The sequence below is a fragment of the Odocoileus virginianus genome, unplaced genomic scaffold (assembly GCF_023699985.2).
Source record: "Odocoileus virginianus isolate 20LAN1187 ecotype Illinois unplaced genomic scaffold, Ovbor_1.2 Unplaced_Contig_7, whole genome shotgun sequence".
Lineage (NCBI taxonomy): Eukaryota > Metazoa > Chordata > Mammalia > Artiodactyla > Cervidae > Odocoileus > Odocoileus virginianus.
The window spans coordinates 2,866,111-2,887,728 of NW_027224324.1; the positions used below are offsets into that span (position 1 = coordinate 2,866,111).

Consider the following 21,618-nt stretch of genomic DNA (forward strand, 5'->3'; position numbering starts at 1 on the left):
CTACCAACGGTATTTTTCACAGAACTAGAACAAATAATTTCACAATTTGTATGGAAATACAAAAAACCTCAAATAGCCAAAGTAATCCTGAGAAAGAAGAATGGAACTGGAGGAATCAATCTGCCTGACTTCAGACTATACTACAAAGCCACAGTCATCAAGACAGTATGGTACTGGCACAAAGACAGAAATATAGATCAATGGAACAGAATAGAAAGCCCAGAGATAAATCCACGAACCTATGGTCACCTTATCTTCGACAAAGGAGGCAAGGATATACAATGGAAAAAAGACAACCTCTTTAACAAGTGGTGATGGAAAAACTGGTCAACCACCTGTAAAAGAATGAAACTAGAACACTTTTTAACACCATACACAAAAATAAACTCAAAATGGATTAAAGATCTAAATGTAAGACCAGAAACTATAAAACTCCTAGAGGAGAACATAGGCAAAACACTCTCCGACATAAATCACAGCAGGATCCTCTATGACCCACATCCCAGAATTTTAGAAATAAAAGCAAAAATAAACAAATGGAACCTAATGAAACTTAAAAGCTTTTGCGCAACAAAGGAAACTATAAGCAAGGTGAAAAGACAGCCCTCAGATTGGGAGAAAATAATAGCAAACGAAGCAACAAAGGATTAATCTCAAAAATATACAAGCAACTCCTCCAGCTCAACTCCAGAAAAATAAATGACCCAATCCAAAAATGGGCCAAAGAACTAAACAGACATTTCTCCAAGGAAGACATACAGATGGCTAACAAACACATGAAAAGATGCTCAACATCACTCATTATCAGAGAAATGCAAATGAAAACCACAATGAGGTACCATTATACGCCAGTCAAGATGGCTGCTATCCAAAAGTCTACAAGCAATAAATGCTGGAGAGGGTGTGGAGAAAAGGGAACCCTCTTAAACTGTTGGTGGGAATGCAAATTAGTACAGCCACTATGGAAAACAGTGTGGAGATTTCTTAAAAAGCTGGAAATAGAACTGCCATATGACCCAGCAATCCCACTTCTGGGCATACACACCGAGGAAACCAGATCTGAAAGAGACTCGTGCACCCCAATGTTCATCGTAGCACTGTTTATAATAGCCAGGACATGGAAGCAACCTAGATGTCCATCCGCAGACGAATGGATGAGGAAGCTGTGGTACATATACACCATGGAATATTACTCAGCCATTAAAAAGAATTCATTTGAATCAGTTCTAATGAGATGGATGAAACTGGAGCCCATTATACAGAGCGAAGTAAGCCAGAAAGATAAATACCATTACAATATACTAACACATATATATGGAATTTAGAAAGATGGTAACGATAACCCTATATGCAAAACAGAAAAAGAGACTCAGATGTATAGAACAGACTTGTGGACTCTGGGAGAAGGTGAGGGTGGGATGTTTCAAGAGAACAGCATCAAAACATGTATATTATCTAGGGTGAAACAGATCACCAGCCCAGGTTGGGTGCATGAGACAAGTGCTCGAGCCTGGTGCGCTGGGAAGACCCAGAGGGATCGGGTGGAGAGGGAGGTGGGAGGGGGGACCGGGATGGGGAATACATGTAAATCCATGGCTAATTCATTTCAATGTATGACAAAAACCACTGCAATGATGTAAAGTAATTAGCCTCCAACTAATAAAAATAAATGAAAAAAAAAAGAAAAGAAAAAATAAATAAATAAATAAAAATAAAATAAAATAGAATAGCCATAAAATAAAAAAAAAAACAAACTTCAGAAACTGAAAAAATATATATATATCATGTTTATATAATATATAATATAATTCTATAAAAATATATTAAATATATTCAATATACATTAATATATATTAAATATATTCATAGAAAATATACTGAGTATATTAAATATATTAACATAAATATATTAAAAATGAAAATCATATAATATATTATATATTATATAATTATATATCTATAATATGTATTATTAAATATAACTATATAATACAATATATAATATAATAATCTATATTATGTTATAAATATCAATAAATAAATATTAATATAATATGTAATACATATAAATAAATATATATTTATAAATATATTATATATATTTATATAAATAAATAAATATGAATATATAAATATGTAATTAAATATAAATATTTAATTTCATTTAATATTTACAAATATATATGTATATATATGCATATAATTATACACTATATATAGTGTATATTATAGTATATATAGTATATATAATATATAGTACATAGTATATAGATGACAATATATAAATATATATATAAATAAATATTTATTTATAAATAAATATACATAGCATATATAATATACATAGTATATAGCATATGTAGTATATATACTATATATATATACTATATATATACTATATATATATGTACTATATATATACTATACATATATAGTATACTATATATATATGTACTATATATATACTGTACATATATAGTATACTATATACATATGTATATGTATATGTAGCATAGTATATAATTTTATAACATATAAATCTATTGTAAATATTATCATACATATGATATACTATATACAATTATATTACATATATTATATATAAGTATATATATTATATACTATTATAATGATAATGATATATATTATGCTTATAATTATATATTTTATATACTATATATGTATATATGCATATGTTTATGCAGTATAGATATAATTTATAATATATAAATATATTGTAAATATTATCAATAATATTAGTATATATTTATAATATATCAATATTTGTATATACTAATATATATAAATATATATAATTATAGTATATATATAGTATATTTAATATATATAGTATATAGTATATGTAGTAAGTATATATACAAGTTGTAGTCAGATGTACAGAATGTCTTACATTGCTTATATATATATATATATAAGCAATTTGAAGTTTCTAGGTTGATTTCATCAGTGACATTCTGTACACCTGACTACAGCTTATATATATACTTCCTACATATACTTATATATATATACTTACTACAATTATATACATAATTATATATAGTGAATATAAATATATATAAATGTATAATTATATATGTTATATATTATATATAAATAAATATATGTGTAAATATATTTAAATATGTAAATCATATATAAATATATGTTATATATAATATACATTATATATAATATATTATAGATATAATATATTAAAGATTATATATCTATAATTATATATTATATAATTAATATAATATAATTATATTATATTAATTTTATATAATTATAATTATATTTTATATAATTATAATATCATATATGATATATTATATATAAATAGAAAAGACCCTGATGCTGGGAAAGATTGAAGGCAGGAGGAGAAGGGGACAACAGAGGATGAGATGGTTGGATGGCATTACCGACTCAATGGACATGAGTTTGAGTAAACTCCGGGAGTTGGTGATGGACAGGCAGGCCTGGTGTGCTGCGGTCCATGGGGTCGCAAAGAGTCGGAGACAACTGAGCAACTGAAGTGAACTGAGCTATGATGTCAAAATCACAGTGTGGAACTTTTAAGTAAATATAAACTAATCTAAACCATCACTGCATGCATGCTAAGTCACTTCAGTTGTGTCGACTCTTTGTTACCCCATGGACTGTAGCCCACCAGGCTCTCTGTCCATAGGATTCTCCAGGCAAGAATTTTGGAGTGGGTTGCCATTTATTTCTCTGGGGGATCTTCCCAACCCCTGTCTCTTATGTCTCCTTCATTGGCAGGCGAGTTCTTTACCACTAGTGCCACCTATCGTTGACATGGTGCAAATTAGACTTTACATTCAAAAAATGTTAAGTGTAAGAATTATGCAATCTTTTATAAAACAACTATGAAAGTCTGCATCAGTTACCTTTGAAAAGCTTTATATTTATAAATCAAGATGAAATTCATGGGGCTAAACAAGTCAATATAGAAAAGAAATCCCTTAATCGCTTAAATTCTGTATTAGTCAGCTTTGTGGCACTATAAATAATCCAAAATCTTAGTGGCTTACCAAAGAAGCATCTGTTCCTTGCCCAATTTACAAGTCATTAGCTCAGCATTAGCTTCTTGGTTCTGTCTGCCTCTGTCCCATATGTCTCCTCATTTCTTTACTCAGGCTAGAGAAGCAGCTCTTTAAGAGAAAATCTCATAAAATCTGGAAGAGAGAAGAGCAAAGAGAGGCTAGCCTAAGCAACACCACTGCATTTAAAGCTACTCTTTATCTGTGGACAAAGTAAGTCACGTGGCCAAGCCAAAGAGCAAGGGAAAAGGACATATACTTCTCCCACAGGAGCTAGTAAGTCACACAGCATGGCATTGTATATAATCCTCCTGCTTGGAAGGAGGAAGTAAGCAATTGTGAATACGATCTATCTCAGTTCACCTTCTCAATCACAGATACTTTCTACAGTTCTTCACACAAAATTCACTCATACCTACAAGGAAGACATCCTAAAAGTTTCAGCCAACCAAATCATCAGCCTTGAAGAGCATGAACCTATCTACATCAAATCCAAATTGCTCCTCTTGATTTAGCCACATATGAATTAAGTAGAAAACTATCCACCCCACATGCACTGAACATAAAATGGTGCAAAAGAGGCAGGATAAACATATAAACATTCTCATTTGTAAGTGGAAGAAGTGGAGAAAGAATACTCACTGGTTCATAGAAACTCTGAAATCCCCCCAGGGAAACAGAAGGGCACCGGAGATAGGGAAAATGAAGTGTCTTTGATTGGGAGCCTGGGACTAACCCCTCAGATAATCTGGCCTTGGAATACAAAATGAAGCAAGGTAAAGGCTAACAGAGTTTTACAAAGAGAGCACACTGGTGATAGCAAACACCCTCTTTCAACAACACGAGATGTCTCTACACATGAACATCACCAGATGGTCAACACTGAAATTAGATTGATTATATTCTTGGCAGCTGAAGATGGAGAAACTCTACACAGTCAGCAAAAACAAGATGGGGAGCTGCCTGTAGTTCAGATCATGAACTCCTTATTGCAAAACTGAGACTTAAACTGAAGAAAGTAGGGAAAACCACTAGACCATTCAGGTATGACCTAAATCAAATCCATGATGATTATACAGTGGACGTGAGAAATAGATTCAAGGGATTAGATCTGAAAGAGAGTGCCTGAAGAACTATGGATGGGATTCGTAATATTGTACAGGAGGCAGTGACCAAAATCATCACCAAGAAAAATGATGCAAAAAGGCAAAATGGCGTCTGAAGAGAACTTACAAATAGCTGAGAAGAGAAGCAAAAGGCTTTTGGAAAGATATATCCATCTGAATGCAGAGTTCCAAAGAATAGCAAGGAGAGATAAGAAAGTCTTCTTAAGTGAACAATGCAAAGAAATAGAGGAAAATAATAGAATGGGAAAGACTAGAGATCTCTTCAAGAAAAATTAGTAATAGCAAGGGAATGATTCATGCAAAGATGAGCACAATAAAGGACAGAAACAGTATGGACCTAATAGAAGCAGAAGATATTAAGAAGAGGATGGCAAGAATACACAGAAGAACTATACAAAAAAGGTCTTAATGACCTGGATAACCATGATGGTATGGTCACTCACCTAGAGCCAGACATCCTGGAGTGTGAAGTCAAGTGGGCCTTAAGAAGCATCACTATGAACAAAGCTAGTGAAAGTGATGGAATTCCAGCTGAAGCTATTTCAAATCCTGAAAGATGATGCTGTGAAAGTGCTGCACTCAATATGCCAGCAAATTTGGAAAATTCAGCAGTGGCCACAGGACTGGAAAAAGTCAGTTTTCATTCCAGTCCCCAAGAAGGGCAATGCCAAAGAATGTCAAACTACTGCATAATTGGACTCATTTCACATGCTAGCAAGGTAATGGTCAAAATCCTTCAAGCTTCAATAGTACATGAACTGATAATTTCATATGTACAAGCTGGATTTAGAAAAGGCAGAAGAGCCAGAGATCAAATTGCCAACATCCACTGGATCATAGAAAAAGCAAAAAGAGTTCCAGAAAAACATCTACTTCTGCTTCATTGACTATGCTAAAGCCTTTGTCTGTGTAGATCAAAACAAACTGTAGAAAATCCTTAAAAAGATGGATATAACAGACCACCTTACCTGCCTCCTGAGAAACCTGTATGCAGGTTCAAGAAGCAACAGTCAGAACCAGAGATGGAACAACAGACTGGTCCAAAATTGGAAGGACAGTACATCAAGGCTGTATATTGTCATCCTACTTATCTAACTTCCATGAGGAGAGTACATCATTCGAAATGTCAGGCTGGATGAATTGCAGGCTGGAATCAAGATTGCCGGGAGAAATATTAGCAGCCTCATATATGCAGATGGCACCACACTAATGGAAGAAAGTGAAGAGGGACTAAAGAACCTTTTAATGAAGGTGAAAGAGGAGAGTGAAACAGGTGGCTTAAAACTCAACATTCTCTATGGCTTATGACAATCTGGAGCGATGGGATGTGGGGGGCGGTGAGAGGGGCACACAGGATGAGAGGACACATGTATGCCTGTGGCCAATTCACACTGACGTATGGCAAAAATCACCACAATATATGTAAAGTAACTATCCCCCAATTAAAATGCATCAATTAATTTAAAAATAACATTCAAAAAACGAAGATCATGGCATCTGGTCCCATCACTTTATGGCAATTAGTTGGAGAAAAATGGAAAAGTGATTGGGCTCCAAAATCACTGTGGATGGTGACTGCAGCCATGAAATTAAAAGATGTTTGCTCCTTGGAAGAAAAGCTGTGACAAACCTAGACAGCATATTTAAAAGCAGAGACATCACTTTGCTGACAAAGGTCCATATAGTCAAAGCTATGGTTTTTCCAGTAGTACAGAAGTGAGATTTGAACCACAGAGAAGGCTGAGTGCAGAAGAATTGAGGCTTCCAATCTGTGGTTCTGAAGAAGGCTCTTCAGAGTCCCTTGCACAGGAGATCAAACGAGTCAATCCTAAAGGAAATCAACCCTGAAAACTCACTGGAAGGACTGATGCTGAAGCTGAAGCTCCAATACTTTGGCCACCTGATGCAAAGCGCTGACTCACTGGAAAAGAAGATCAGGGTCTTCTACTCATGAAAGTTGAGGGCATGAGTAGAAAGGGGTGACAGAGGATGAGGTGGTTTGATGACATCATCAGCTCATGGCCATGAGTCTGAACAAGCTCCAGGAGATGGCGAAGGACAGGGAAGCCTGGCATGCTGCAGTCCATGGGGTTGCAAAGAGTCAGACACGACTGAGGGACTGAACAACATCAATTTTCTCCAGCACTGTCAGCTCCCACCTCTTCCTTCCCTTTTCCCCACCTTGACCACACCTGAACAGAACACTGGAAAACATGCCCTCCCTGGAGCTGAGCAGCACTTTTGGCCTGCTTCATTCCCAGAGAAAGCTGGAGGTCCACATGTCAGTTTAAGATATAAAAAAAGCCTCCCAACTGCTATATCAGGCTGGAGATAGTCTGCATTAAAACTCATCTCAATTTTTTTTATCTCTTCTTTTCTTCTATTTATTTCATCTATTCTGCTCCATATATTAAAAGACATGTTCACTATTCTTTTACCGATCTGTTTCTCTATAAACTGACTGAACCACACTATTGGCTTCAAGAGATCATTCCTTTGGCTTCTTTTTCCTGAACCATTTTGTCCAATTGAAAGGATTTACTGAGGGACATCTTAATCCAATCAAAAGGTTTTGTGCACATGCCAATAATTTGGGCTTTGTCCCTAAACTGAGTCTTAATCTGTGTCTTAATTAGCCTTTGTGACTCAAAGTGTTTCTATTTTAACCAGTTAGAGATGAGAAACAGTTTGATTTTATAACCCTATGAATCCTGTAGTTTCTCATTTTAATTTCCTGTTCATCCTAAACAAGTCATTTATGCTTGAGATCATTTTCCTTCTTGTGTTATCTTATCAAACACAGCTTCTAACAACCGAGTCACATTAGCAACATTTCAAATCTTCTTTACAGAAAGCCTTGAGAACATGATATTCATGTTTGCCTTTCAAGTTACCTCAGGTAACGTTTTACCAAATGTTTATTTACTGAATAAAAAGTGTCACCAATTTCCCAGCCTCCATCAAGTTTCCTCATGGCAAGGTCGCCTTCCCCCAGAATCAGGGCCACATATTTTAAGTTTTTATATGGGAACACTCCTTGTCTAAGTATCAGATTCTGTACTTTTCAACTTTTCTGCATAACAGCTGTAAAATCTCATGAACTTACAAAAACAAGCATCTCCGTAACGTTTCACAGAGGCAGCGGCTGGATGGATGCCCCTACAGAGGCTCTGCTTGGCTTGGCTCTGTGGCTCTTGCTGGAAGGTTTGGGCTGAGGTTGAAGCCTTTATGTGGAGCATACCATTTTCCAAACTAACATTCTGAAAAGCAAGAGGCTGAGCCAATGCTTAGAATTTAATTTAAAGCTTCTAACTGTATATAGTGTAGTCATATCTGTTCACATTCCAATGACCAGAGAAAATTGCATGACTATATTCAAAACCAATGGAGACGGAAGGAAAATATATACTCTCCACAATAGGAAGCAGGCAACGAGTTGGAAGACACAAACTGATATGGGGAAGGGGTACACTGTATAGAAATACAAGCTACCAAATGCATAGCTTAGCAGTTTCTTAAAATGGTCTATGATGTAAATACTCCCAGTAAAATAAGACTCATTCCACTTTCCCAGAAAATCAAATCATTTATGGAGCTTCAAACATAACCTCTGTTTCAAAAAACGGTATTAAACCTCGTTTTAGATTTCTCTCATTGGTAGGAACTGTTTAGGAAGTTATTTCTCTGCTCCAGAAAACCTCCCATTCTCCTATCTCAGTTGGGCCAGATTAGAACAGCTGCGACTATAATTACCATATTTACAATAATCTCTGGCACACACCTGGAAGACGAGGGCCAAGCAGCGGGAAACAGAGAGGAGTTCAGGGGTCATAACTCTGTCATTCCTGTTCATTCGAATCTTTATGGCTATCACTGTCATTACCAATACGGGCACTGCAATGAGACATGCTAGGACCTCGAGGCCAGTCAGTGGCTGGGGTACAACAGACATTCTATTACCATCTCTTGAATGCTGTTAAATAATCTAACATTACCAGATAGAAATAGCACATAAAACTCTGCCCAACTTAAACTGGTTCTGCCTCTTTAAAAAGGTGGATCGATTAATTAAACCTTTAGTTATCTTACAGAGAAAGCACTGCACATGTGCAGGGTAGGAATTATATCTCCAGGATATCTTAAAGTCAAGAATTATCATTCTATGGAACTCAAAGAACAGAAATATTGCCATCAGAGCTCTTAAGAATATTTTGCTTGCTGCTGCTGCTGCTGCTGCGTCGCTTCAGTCGTGTCCGACTTGGTGAGACCTCATAGACAGCAGCCCACCAGGCTCCCCGGTCCCTGGGATTCTCCAGGCAAGAACACTGGAGTGGGTTGTCATTTCCTTCTCCAATGCATGAAAGTGAAAAGTGAAAGAGAAGTCGCTCGGTCGTGTCCTTCTCTTAACGACCCCATGGACTGCAGCCCACCAGGCTCCTCCGTCCATGGGATTTGCCAGGCAAGAGTGGGTTGCCATTGGCTTAAAGCAGCAAAATTAGCTTATATGAACTGATTTCAGACTAGCTAATCAGTTTCCAGAGTAAAGTGTCTGCCTGCAATGCAGGAGACCCAGGTTTGATCCCTGGATCGGGAAGATCTCCTGGAGAAGGAAATGGCAACCCACTCTGGTACCCTTGCCTGGAAAATCTCATGGACGGAGAAACCTGGTAGGCTACAGTCCATAGGGCTGCAAAGAATTGGACACGACTGAGCAACTTCACTTTCACTTTCCAAATTTGAAACTCCTCTAACTACTAAAAATTTCCCCCAAATCCTGGACCACGAAGACAAATTTGAGACCCTTGCCTCTGTCTCCTTACCCCTTGTCCTCAATAAAGCTCTTTCTTTTCTCAAAAGCTGATGCCATGGTATTAGCTTCTATGCAGGTCAGACAAGACTACTGGGATAGAATCTTTAAATGGCCCCCACTATAAGGCCTATCTGCTGAGTCTGGGCATATAAGCAACATAATTCCACTGTGGCCCTCACTACATTCTCTCTCTCGAACAACTGCCTTAGAACCTAATTATATATTGATGCTGTCTACTTTCAAAAATAACTTGTGTTAAGATGGACTTGATTTCACCCTTTCAAAAGATATTTTATTTTCAAAGAGGAAATATTTGTATTCAAAAGTTTTTTCTGGTAAGGGAAAATATTGTCGAGAGAAAGCTGCTTTTCCCTGAATTTCAGAGTTTTGTCCTGACAGCTTGAGACCTGCACAGGGTATTCTTTGCTCTCCCAGGGACATTATACATGAGGTTCTTCCTAGAGCTTTTTCTTCCACACTCCACACTTCCTTAAATAATTAATTCCTAATTTTCTTATAAAGCTAAGCCGAGGAAAGATTTTCATGACCCTCTGATTCGTTTATCACCTTCTGATGGAGACTTTTCTAGAAACACATGCTTCTTGTTCCTAACACTGACCATATTTGAACACTTTAAATTATATCTCTGTAATTGGTTAGTGATTGATTGTTTCTCCAGCTAGAATTTTATCTCCATAAGGGCAGAGACCACATCTGACATCTTCACAACTGTATACCAGATGGTTATCCTATGTGGTTACCATCACATATTTGTTGAATATATGGCTGTGTGACTGAATATATAAATGGGAATTTTACTTTAAATTCTTGCTACATAATTCATTTTAGAAAGAGCAGCAACTTTCTACAAAGCCTCCTGAAGGAGGAAAAATGGCAGAAAAGCTCCCAAGTGCTTTCTTACTTCCCTACTGAATTCATCTACCCACTCTTGGTGGCCTCTTCCTTCCTGTTGCCTTACCTTAAATATTCTTTAGTATTGCCTGAACCTTTAGTACTTCATGACCACCCACAACCAAACATGTCTCAGAAATTCCTCTAGCTGCACAATTTCAAGCTGCATTGTTTGCATGTGTGAGTGGGCCTGCACATGTGTGTGATTTAGGAACTATGTCTTGCTTAACTTAAGACATGATTATGTAAGAGACACAATTTTTTTTAAAAGGCTGTTGTATTTTTTTTTAATTGCAATCTGGGAGGTACTGAAAATGATGTCATTCCCTAATGACCTCATTCATGATAGAATTGTGAAGCGGGTTATGACAATGAAAGCATTACTGGGAAAGCTTCCAAATCCATCTGGCAAGCACAGGACATATATTTTAAAAGTGATCACTCAGTTCCAAATATAATGTGCCAGGACGCAATGTTAAATCAGGGGGAAACTAAACATCAAAGACAGCAAACGTAAATGACTAGTACAGGCCCAAAGCAAGAGGGAGCTTCACATTCTGTGACGTGGTTATCAAGGTTTTCATACATGAATATCACGAACACACATTTACTGGGTATTTCTGAAATATGCTTACATTATTCTACTCTAATAACTCTTAACCAATTTTTCCAGATAATGCATTTTTAATCAGCTTTATTAAAATATAAATCATATATAGTAAAATTCACCCAATTTTAAATATGTAATTCAATTACTTATAATGCAATTTTGACATATTTTTTCCTTCAAAATAGAATTGTAAATTTTATGAAAAAGAAAATTACATGAACTGTAATCTTACATATCAAGAATTTCTTTTTAAAGTGAATTTTCAAAAGCACATAGGTCTTTTGCCCATTAAAAGCTTTACCTTAGAGAAATAGAAGATAAGATACATGGGGGAAATTAAAAAAGAATTAAGCTAAAAAATTAAAATTAAAAACATTAATAAAGTGAACTTTCTGTATTGCTAAGTAATGAATGTGATATTACTCATTATGAAATCATTAATTTTTAAATCACTTTAGAAAAAAAATTATTTACTAACTCCAAGTCATCCAGGACATACAATTTATTAAACTTAATTTCTCATCCACTGAATTTCTCAGGTGAGGGTCAGATCCCAGTTCACTATGCCCAGCATATATCCAGTACTAAAATGTCTTTTCAAGGGGCTCTTCTCTCTCTCAAATGACTATAAAAGGAAAAATCTCCATTCTGCCTACCCGTCAAGTTGGGAGAGTTATTACAGCATTCAGATACTTCCCTCTCAAATATTCCTCTTAATCTTTAACTCTCTTAAATATTTAATATTTTTGATAGAAGTGAGAAACTTAAAAACACTGAAAATGGTTAATGACACATCCTTTGAAAATTTGGCATCAAGATTCTTCTAACTTCACTTTGGAGAACAGTGTGTTCTCCAGTGCATAAGCCAAAAATTTCAATCTAACTTAAATTGTTTTTGTACACAGTTGCAGCAAAACAACTTACTAAAGACTTCACTAGTCGGTTATCTCCTAAGGACTTGACCTAAACTTTGTTTTTCAAAGGTACACAAGAAATTTCCCCTGACTATTCCTGGGATACCTGTAGTAAATTACTAATTGTTAACTCAAGGAGGTAGGAATGCAGGGGATTGGAGATTTCCACTTCATTCCTATCCATATGTATACATTTTTGTATTTTTCATGTGCCGCCAGGAAAATATATTACTTCTATAATTTAAAACACGTTGAAGATTTGAAATACAAGTAAAACATAGATATAAAAAGTCTAAAAATAAAACAATAAAACAGAAAGTAAAGATTTTCCTAATAAGCATGGAATAAGGAGAGAATTAGTAGAAGGGATATCTTTCTCCAGTCAAAATGACTGCATCAAATGGTTACATGGGATTTCCCTGGTGGTCCAGTGCTTAAAACTCCATGCTTCCACTGCAATGCGCACAGGTTTAATCCCTGGTCAAGGAACCAAGAGCCTGCATGCTGTGGCACGGCCAGTAAAAAAAAAAAAAAAAAATGGTTACAGTAGTTCCTCCTTATTCACAGTTTCATTTTTTTTTTAAACGATGTAGAGTTTCATCTTTATTCTTTTGCAGGTGAAATACAGATACAGTTATCCCACCACCATTTGTTACAAGTTTTACAAAATGTTACAAAAATTACTTTTCACAATTGAACTGTCTCCACATCCTTGTTTAACAAGAATTGATCATATTCAGTTAAGCAGGATAAACAAGTCCTTCACAGTTTTGCTTTCTGAGGTTCCAGTACCCCACCCCCTGCCAATACATACACACACACACAGACACACACACACACACACACACACACACCTGAAAATACTAAATGTAAAATTCCAGAAACAAACAATTCATTTTTTGCACCATTCTGAATTGCATGATGAACCATCCCACTCTGTTCTGCTCTGGATGCAAATCATTCCTTTGTCCAGCATATCCCACACATTAGTCACTCATTAGCATCTCGGTTATCAGCTTGATCAATCAACAGTTGTGGTATCACAGTGTTTGTATTCAAGTAGCCTTTATTTTACTTAATAATGGCACCAAAGCACAAGAGTAATGAGGCTGGCCATTCAGATATACCAAAGAGCTTCCTTAAAATGAAAAGTCAAGGTTCTCAACATAATCAGGAAAGAAAATATTGTGAGTAGTAGGCTGAAGTTACTAAGATCTACAGTAGGCAAGAATCTTCTCCTGTGCGTGAAACTGTAAAGAAGGAGAAAGGAATCTGCGCTAGTTTTGATGTCTCACCACAAACTGCAGAAGTTACAGCCACAGTGCACAATGACCACTTAACGAGGACAGAAAACACAGTAAGGCTGTGGGTGCAGGCAATAAACAGAAAACACAGCCCGCTGACAGCAACATGTTGTTCCAGAAAGCATGAAGCCTCTACAAAAACTTCAGCAAGGAGTCCCCTGAACTGAGTGACACCAAGCCATTAACTGCAAGTTACACAGATTCAGGAACAGGCTTAGATGAAAAAACACAAAAATTACTAGAGCAGCTACGTCTGCAGATGAAGAAATCACCACATTTCCAACAGAGTAGAAGGAGCTGATTGAGGAGAGAAAGGACTGTCACATAACTTTCATTATAGTATAGTTATAATTTTTCTATTGTATTATTGTGTGTATGTGCGCTCAGTCATGTCTGACTCTTTGCAACCCCACAGGCTGTGGCCCTCCAGGCTCCTCTGTCTGTGGAATTTTCCAGGCAAGAATACTGGAGCAGGTTGCCATTTCCTCCTCCAGGGGATCTTCCTGACTCAGGGATCAAACCCACATCTCTTGCATTTCCTGCATTGGCAGGTGGATTCTTCACCATTGTCCCACCTGGGAAGCCCATGTTGTATTTTAAGTAGTTGCTAACCTCTTACATTGCCTAATTTATAAATTAACCTGTATAATAGGTATGAATACAGCAGAAAAATAATATATGTCCATATATAAATATAATAATATGTGTCAGTACTGTCTAAGGTTTCAGAATCCACTGGGAATCTTCAATGTTCCCTGTGGATGAGGGGGAACTAATGTACATCATTGTCCTGCTTCCCTCACCATGGAGACCACACATCACCTCCCAACTGGGAAAGTAGCACACTTTGACCAGATTCTCAGAGCCATCCTCGACTACATAGCCTGCATCTCACAGTACACATGGATGCCCGCTCTGTTCCTTGATACAGATTTCACTTACCTCATTAGGATTTGATCTTGTCCGGTACCTAGCTACTCTTCCCGGTAACACATTTAGCTTGACCCTGATGCCGAAAAATCTATAATGTTGAGTCTATATGAGAGTTCTTCATGCTGCTCATCAAACTATCTCCTGAGTCTTGAAATGTGAGTTTCCTCACCTGCTCCTTCTACTGTAAATAAATGGCCCCAGAGTCTATTTCTAAAATTGCATCAGCCACTTTTCCAATTTTCCTCTACCTAGGTAAGGGTACCTTAAACGCTGTGCAAATTCCAGTGTCTTTTTCACAGAGCTACTAGTGGCACTAACATAGCATGTATGGTATGGTCACCAAGCACTGAAATAACATTGCCCATCATCGCTGCTGTCTGGCAGTTTACTGCCATTAACACAGAAAGTGTCATGGTGCTGGCAACCAGTGAAGACATTTCAGGTTAGACTTCAAATGCAAAGTGACTCCCGCCAAAGGGGACTTTAAACATCTCTCCCCTCGCCATGGCTCTGCCACATATGAATCCTGACCGAGATCCACAACCTTCAAAGATAACAGGCCATAATTAGAAACTCAGGTGAGAGACCAAGAGCTCTCCTAACTGAGCCATTCCAGAATTTACACATAAAAAGAGAACAACCAGATTTACAAAGGATACTGGAAAAGAACAGCACTCTTCTAGAAAAAAATTGATGAAGTTCAGAACTTAAAGCGGGACAAGTCTATTCATAAAAATAACTGGTGGGGTTCTGTAACTTGAGACTTTACCAAGAATGCATAAACTCATGGTCTAATCTGAGAACTGCACTCAGTTCACACACAAATGTGTACATACCACAGACTCTGCTGTATTAGCCACTGTGCAGGGGAAAATCTACCTTCCATTGCATTTTGTTAGGAAGTAAGACTTCTACGAAGAACAATCAAGTGCACAGGAGGATAAGTTGTGTTTCTGATGACAATCACAAGCTGCTTCTTTACACTGGGAAGTTGGGCTTTGTGTTGTTCTTGTTCAGTCGCTAAGTCATGCCCAGTTCTTTGCGACCCCATGCATCACGGCAGGCTCCCCTGTCCTTCACTATCTCCTGGGCTTCCCTGCGGCTCAGATGGTAAAGAATCTGTCTGCAATGCAGGAGACCCAGGTTTGATCCCTGGGTCAGGAAGATCCCCTGGAGAAGGAAATGGCAATCCACTCCAGTATTCTTGCCTGGAAAATCCCATGGACAGAGGAGCCTGGTGGGCTACAGTCAGTGGGGTCACAAAGAGTTGGACATGACTGAGCAATTAACACTGATGGAGTCAGCTCAAACTCATGTACAATTGAGTCAGTGATGCCATCCAAACATCTCATCCTCTATCACCCCCTTCTCCTCTTGCCCTCAATCTTTCCCAGCATCACAGTCTTTTCCAATGAGTCAGCTCTTTGCACCAAGTGGCCAAAGTATTGGAGCTTCAGCTTCATCATCAGTGAGTTGCCAATTAAATCAGATTAGAATTTCCATCTCATCCACACTTATTTCAGTGTGTTTCCTACTGAAGCCAGTTAGTACAAATACAAGTACACATACCACCCATTAGACTGCTTGTTGAGTCTCCAAAGTATACTATTTCTCTAGTAGAATTGAAAGGGAAAAAAATTAATCTTAATCCAAGTATAAGAGTGAGGAGACTAATTTTTAAAAAGGGTCATTTACAAGACTGAGTTAATTGAGTCCATTAAGCAGAATCCTAAACATACTCTTTATTTTCTCAAATATTTAAGATATATCCAAAATGTTCAACTTGGCATCTTAGAACGCCTAACTGCCTCCATATTCTGGAAACCATAATAACCAAAATTCCCCTTCAGTTCCATCTTTGACAATTCCATCAGTTTGCCATTCCAGAGGAACATAGATGCATCACACTCTCATAGTAGCATGATACTTTAAGTCTACCAGGCTTTTTCAGCCAATAAAAATAGCCAAGAATTTGGAAGCATCTGCTTTGGTATCAATCCTGGACTCAATACCTATACATCTCTCTCTCTCTCTTTCTCTCTAGATATATCTCACATAATCACCATAACCACCAGTGATATTTGGCCATTGTTGCTTTTAATTTTTAAATGTAAAATAAGATGAGGATAACAATGACTATGAAGTTGCCTTGTTGACCATCTGAGACATCATTTGATGCCAGTCAAGGTTTCATTTCCTACCTATACAGCCTACTCTATTTGAAAATGGAGTCTGGGTTCATAGTGAGGAGGGGGACATATATTTGGTGTGAGTCGGCACTTGATTTCCCCTCTGAAAGACCCACACTCCAGGAGAAAATAAATGAAAGTTAGCAGGGTCCCAGCAGGCACTATTCTGTTTGGTCAGTATTTTCCGTTAGTGGCATATGGCACTATGTGTGTGATTTTTACTGCTTTGTTTTATTTTATCTAGATATCCTCAGTACTTGAGAAAAATGTAATAAAACCTTTGTTTTCCTGAGAGCAGTTCTATTCTTCACTTCCAACAGCATTTAAGGTCCTTCAAACATTTCAAAGGAAAATGTACAGCTCAATAGATTATTCAGCTCACACATCCCACATAACACAGTGATCACAAAAGACAAATATTTCCTGGTATGATTAAATCCAGCAATTTATTAACAATAGCATGTCTAAACAAGGCAAAATAGTCAACATAAAAAAAGAAAAGTGGTTCAATATAAATAATTCCTCTTTATGATCCACTGATAACACATAAGTAACATGGCATCCAGTCCCATCACTTTGTGGAAATAGATGGGGAAAAGTGGAAACAGTGATGTATTTTATTTTCTTGGTCTCCAAAATCACTGTGGATGGTGATTACAGTCATGAAATTAAAAGATGATTGCTCCTTGAAAGAAAGTCTATGACAAATCTAGACTGCGTATTAAAAAGCAGACATCACTTTGCCGATGCATGGTAGGCAAAGGTGCATGAAGTCAAAGCTATGGTTTTTCCAGTAGTCATGTATGCATGTGAGAGTTGGACCATAAAGAAGGCTGAGTGCCAAAGAATTGATGCTTTCAAACTGTGGTGCTGGAGAAAACTCTTGAGAGTCCCTTGGACAGCAAAGAGATCAAACCAGTCAATCCTAAAGGAAATCAACCCCGAATATTCATTGGAAGGACTGATGCTGAAGCTCAAGTTTCCAATTCTTTGGCCAGCTGATGTGAAGAGGTGACTCACTGGAAAAGACCCCGATGTTGGGAAAGATCGAGGGCAGAAGGATAAGAGGGTGACAGAGGATGAGACGGTTGGATGGTGTCACTGACCTAATGGACATGAGTTTGAGCAAGCTCCAGGAGATGGTGAGGGACAGAAAAGCCTGGTGTGCTGTAGCTCACGGTCACAAAGAGTCAGACACGACTTAGCAACTGAACAGCAACAACTCCTCTATCACAAAGCAAACACAGCTGAAACATTACATTTTAGAAACTTCATAAAAATGAAAAGTTACAATATCACAACTTAACAAAGAGTCAACCAAAAAGAGGAACTAAAAGGGATATTTCTGTATTAATTTTTTTTTCGTTAGTAAGGATTGAAAGTAGCACTTTTATAGATGAGTGGATATATGCCTTTAGAAAGGACCCTCTTTGAAATGATTTCAGTCAGTTCCTCCTGATCTGAACTACTGGTTAAAATCCATAATGAAACATTGAAGCTGAAATAGCATGTATAATATACATGCCTAATGGACATGAGTTTGAGCTGTAATATGCAGCTCATCTGTAATATACTACATAAAGGAAAAAAGTAAGAAAAAATAAGCAAAACTAAAGAAATACTAATAAAAATGGGACAAAATATTTTACTACAGTTGACTAAGCACTTGAGTTTGAGGTTTCAGATTTTCTAAAGCTAATATTCAGTGTCAGTCTAAAACACGTGTGTATTGCCATTTCTCCAGCTCACAGGGAATCATAAATTAGTTGTCTTCAACAGCACATTTGCCATAACAAAATTCCATAGACTGGGTAACAAAGAAAAGAAACCTATTTTCTCACAGTTTTGGAAGCTGGGGAGTCCAAGATCGAGGTGTGGGCCAAATGAGTTCTTGGTAAGAGTTCCCTTCCTGACTTGCAGATGGTCTCTTTTTCACTGTCTCATGGTAGAGAGAAGGGGAAAGCAGACTCTCTGGTGTCCCTTCTTATAAGGGCGCTAATCCCATCATGAAGGCCCCACCCTTGTGACTTCATCTAAACTTAAGAAACTTCCCAAGGCCTTATCTCCAAATTCCATCACACTGGGGAGGGGGTGGTTAGGACTGTAGCATATAAATTAGGATGCTGGGCGGGGGTTGGTGGGGAAGGTCACCATTTAGTCCACAGCAAACAGAACACTCCATCTCTCCTCCATCACACACACAGACATGCACATGGGCACAGCCCCAAGATAGAGGACTAGATGATACTACCGTCATCATCCAGCAAGGTATACAGGCCTTTACCTTCTTCTCCTGTCTTTACAGTGTCCTAGCTTACTCTAAGAGGGTATGTTGGAATAGATTGTGGAAGATCTTGAGGTGCAGATGGGCAACACTCCATCTGGTCATCAAAAAAGTCCTAAAAATTGTTAAGTGAGAAGTATATTCACTGAACATAGATTGAAAAAACAGTCCATTACATAGTCCCTGGGCACAAGAAATGGACAGTATTTGGAGGCTGGAGAACAGCATAAGGAAATAATCAGAAATGCAGGCAAAGAATTATGTACCAGGATGTTCACAGAAGCATTACTCAAAATTGTAAAACAAGCCAAAAAAAAAAAAAAAAAATGTTGGACACAAACCAAACAGCCCAAAATAGGGGATGGTTAAATTGACTGTTAAACAGACATTAAATAACAGGTTTTCAGAATATACTTAATTAAATGGAAAAATACATATAATATATTGTAAAGTAAAAAAAAAAAATGCACAGCTATACATACAATATGTTTTACATCAGTGTCAAAAGTGCTATGTTCAAAATGAACTGAGAATTGTGAAAAATACTTAGGACAATATAAAGTACTTTTCCATCATATTTTAGGCAATGAGGAAAGAAAAGGCAGGAAAAGAGAGCAATTTGCTAACATTCAATAGAATTTTACTTTCCTCCAGCAACAAAAATGATCTTCAAGTTCTAAAAACAGAATATACAATGGAAGTATGTAGATTTCAACTCCAAATGGTGAAGAAAGCTAGTTTATAAACTAGATAAGGATAAAAACCATATCCACTTTTGTGTACCACCATGTCTATAACACCTGGCACGTCAGTTCATTGTGGTATCTCAGTTAAGGTCATGACAAACATATGCATTTAGAAATGAATACTCAATAATAAAGGTAAGGGTGCTACCAGCAACTCGGTGAGAGGGCCGGTGGGGGGAATGGGGAGATATTGGCCAAAGCATACAAAGGCCAGCTGTAAGATTAACATGGAGGAGTTAAGGTACAGCACAGTGGCAGTAACTAATAATTCTGTACGATACACTGGAAAGTTTCTAAGAGAGTAGACATTAAATGTTCTCACCACAAAAAAGAAATGGTAACTCTGTGACAGGATGGAGGTGCCAGCCAAAGTTATGGTGGCAATCACTTTGCAATATATAAACATATTAAATCAAAATACATGCACCCCTTAAACTTACACCATGTTATATGTCAATTATAGCTCAATGAAACTGGAAAAGAAATTGAAGTAGGATCAAGTACTTTAAAAAGACTCAGTGGCATCTCAAGCTGCTGACAAAATGTACAAGTGTGTCCTTGAAGTATCTGTAGATAAGTTTAAAATAGTCAGTGAGTGTTTTCAGAAGAGTGTGTAGAGAAGATTCCTCAAGAATTGACTGGGGACACATCAAGATGGATATACTGATGCATTCAATCCTGATGCTCAAGGGGATTTTAAAGTAGACTATTGTACAAATGATTTGTGGGAAAGGAAATGTGATGTTTAAAGTCAAAATAATTTTATATCCTTTCATCCATGTGTGACATTACAGAACTAAGCTGCTGTTGCCAATTGTATTTTAATAGTTGGCAAAAAAATTAATTTAAAAAAATAGGAAAACATTGGAGATTTTTAAACAGGGAAACATCATCAATTCTGTATCTAATACAATGGATACTGAAGAGATTGGAGGCCTAAAGATCAAGCATATGGCAAACAAATTTTCTAGGCTGAATGTGAAAGTCTTAGTTGCTCAGTTGTATTTGACCTTTGTGACCCCATGGACTACAGCCCTCCAGGCTCCTCTGTCCATGGAATTCTCCAGGCAAGAATACTGCAGCGTGTGGCCATGCCCTCCTCCAGGGGATCTTCCTGACCCCAGTCTCCTGCATGGATCAAACCCTGCCCTCCTGCATGGCAGGCAGACTCTTTACCATCTGAGCCACCAGGGAAGCCCCAAGAATATTAGAGTGGGTAAAGAATCTTCCCAGCCCAGGGTATCTAGCAAGGTGATGCTTTAATTCAACTATTGATCAGAATATTGAAATTCTGTCAAAAATAGCACAGTGACTCTCGGGGAGAGATGGAGAAAATAAAGAAGGTTCTGGCTTTCAGTATGATGCTGGGGAAGACTGGAGAACCAAGAGCTTAGAACCCCAGTTCATCTAGCAGCAGAAGTCCCCTGTTATTGTTGCCATGTTGATTTATATTGCACTAAATATCTGATACACACACAAAATAGTGCATGAGATAATGAAACCACCTGTCTGGAGAAACCAAAATACACACCTAAGAGTCCCGTTTCTGGGGTCGTAACAGACCCCTGGAGACCGAGGCCCCTACATTGTGCACACAGCCCAAGGGGCCAAAACACATCATCTGCTGTAACTGATATTCAGAATAACAAGTCTACAAAGAGTGAACGTTCACTTAGTGTTGAGGACAGTCCACTCTCAAGCTCCCCTTGGGGCTCAGCTGGGAAG

The 21,618-nt window shown here is 37.4% G+C and overlaps 1 long non-coding RNA gene across 3 annotated transcripts in view; it reads right to left on the reverse strand.

Annotated features, from left to right (window-relative positions):
• The window catches only part of LOC139033893 (uncharacterized), a 117,928-nt gene that overhangs the window by 44,801 nt on the left and 51,509 nt on the right, over nt 1-21,618 (reverse strand). For all 3 annotated transcript variants that reach the window (XR_011486379.1, XR_011486381.1, XR_011486378.1), the window contains one exon: nt 4,056-4,199. This is a non-coding gene — a long non-coding RNA (uncharacterized lncRNA). The remainder of the gene's footprint in view (nt 1-4,055; nt 4,200-21,618) is intronic.